The sequence below is a fragment of the Chanos chanos genome, chromosome 16 (assembly GCF_902362185.1).
Source record: "Chanos chanos chromosome 16, fChaCha1.1, whole genome shotgun sequence".
NCBI lineage: Eukaryota > Metazoa > Chordata > Actinopteri > Gonorynchiformes > Chanidae > Chanos > Chanos chanos.
In genome coordinates, this window is record NC_044510.1 from 18,413,581 (window position 1) to 18,416,080 (window position 2,500).

Consider the following 2,500-nt stretch of genomic DNA (forward strand, 5'->3'; position numbering starts at 1 on the left):
CTACTACTAACACTGCTATTACTACTGACACTGCTACTACTACTGACACTACTACTACTACTGACACTGCTACTACTAACACTGCTATTACTACTAACACTGCTACTACTAACACTGCTATTACTACTGACACTGCTACTACTACTGACACTGCTACTACTACTGACACTGCTATTACTACTGACACTACCACTACTAACACTGCTATTACTACTGACACTGCTACTACTAACACTGCTACTACTAACACTGCTACTACTAACACTGCTATTACTACTGTCACTGCTACTACTGACACTGCTACTACTAACACTGCTACTACTAACACTGCTACTACTACTGACACTACTACTACTGACACTGCTACTACTACTAACACTGCTATTACTACTGACACTGCTACTACTAACACTGCTACTACTAACACTGCTACTACTACTGACACTACTACTACTGACACTGCTACTACTACTAACACTGCTATTACTACTGACACTGCTACTACTACTGACACTGCTACTACTACTGACACTGCTACTACTAACACTGCTATTACTACTGACACTGCTACTACTACTGACACTGCTACTACTACTGACACTGCTATTACTACTGACACTGCTACTACTAACACTGCTACTACTAACACTGCTATTACTACTGACACTGCTACTACTACTGACACTGCTACTACTACTGACACTGCTATTACTACTGACACTACCACTACTAACACTGCTATTACTACTGACACTGCTACTACTAACACTGCTACTACTACTGACACTGCTACTACTAACACTGCTACTACTAACACTGCTACTACTACTGACACTGCTACTACTACTGACACTGCTACTACTGACACTGCTATTACTACTGACACTGCTATTACTACTAACACTGCTACTACTACTGACACTGCTACTACTGACACTGCTACTACTACTGACACTGCTATTACTACTGACACTGCTACTACTAACACTGCTACTACTAACACTGCTACTACTACTGACACTGCTACTACTAACACTGCTACTACTAACACTGCTATTACTACTAACACTGCTACTACTAACACTGCTACTACTAACACTGCTATTACTACTAACACTGCTACTACTACTGACACTGCTACTACTAACACTGCTATTACTACTGACACTGCTATTACTACTGACACTACTACTACTGACACTGCTACTACTGACACTGCTATTACTACTAACACTGCTACTACTACTGACACTGCTACTACTAACACTGCTATTACTACTGACACTGCTACTACTACTGACACTGCTACTACTACTGACACTGCTATTACTACTGACACTACTACTACTGACACTACTACTACTGACACTGCTATTACTACTAACACTGCTACTACTACTGACACTGCTACTACTAACACTGCTACTACTACTGACACTGCTACTACTACTGACACTGCCACTACTAACACTGCTATTACTACTGACACTGCTATTACTAACACTGCTACTACTACTGACACTACTACTACTGACACTGCTACTACTAACACTGCTACTACTAACACTGCTACTACTACTGACACTGCTACTACTAACACTGCTACTACTAACACTGCTATTACTACTAACACTGCTACTACTACTGACACTGCTACTACTAACACTGCTATTACTACTGACACTGCTATTACTACTGACACTACTACTACTGACACTGCTACTACTGACACTGCTATTACTACTAACACTGCTACTACTACTGACACTGCTACTACTAACACTGCTATTACTACTGACACTGCTACTACTACTGACACTGCTACTACTACTGACACTACTACTACTGACACTACTACTACTGACACTGCTATTACTACTAACACTGCTACTACTACTGACACTGCTACTACTAACACTGCTACTACTACTGACACTGCTACTACTACTGACACTGCCACTACTAACACTGCTATTACTACTGACACTGCTATTACTACTGACACTGCTACTACTACTGACACTGCTACTACTGACACTGCTATTACTACTGACACTGCTACTACTAACACTGCTATTACTACTGACACTGCTATTACTAACACTGCTACTACTGACACTACTATTACTATTGACACTGCTACTACTACTGACACTGCCACTACTAACACTGCTATTACTACTGACACTGCTATTACTACTGACACTGCTACTACTACTGACACTGCTACTACTGACACTGCTATTACTACTGACACTGCTACTACTGACACTGCTACTACTACTGACACTGCTATTACTAACACTGCTACTACTGACACTGCTATTACTATTGACACTGCTACTACTACTGACACTGCCACTACTAACACTGCTATTACTACTGACACTGCTACTACTAACACTGCTACTACTAACACTGCTATTACTACTAACACTGCTACTACTACTGACACTGCTACTACTAACACTGCTATTACTACTGACACTGCTATTACTAC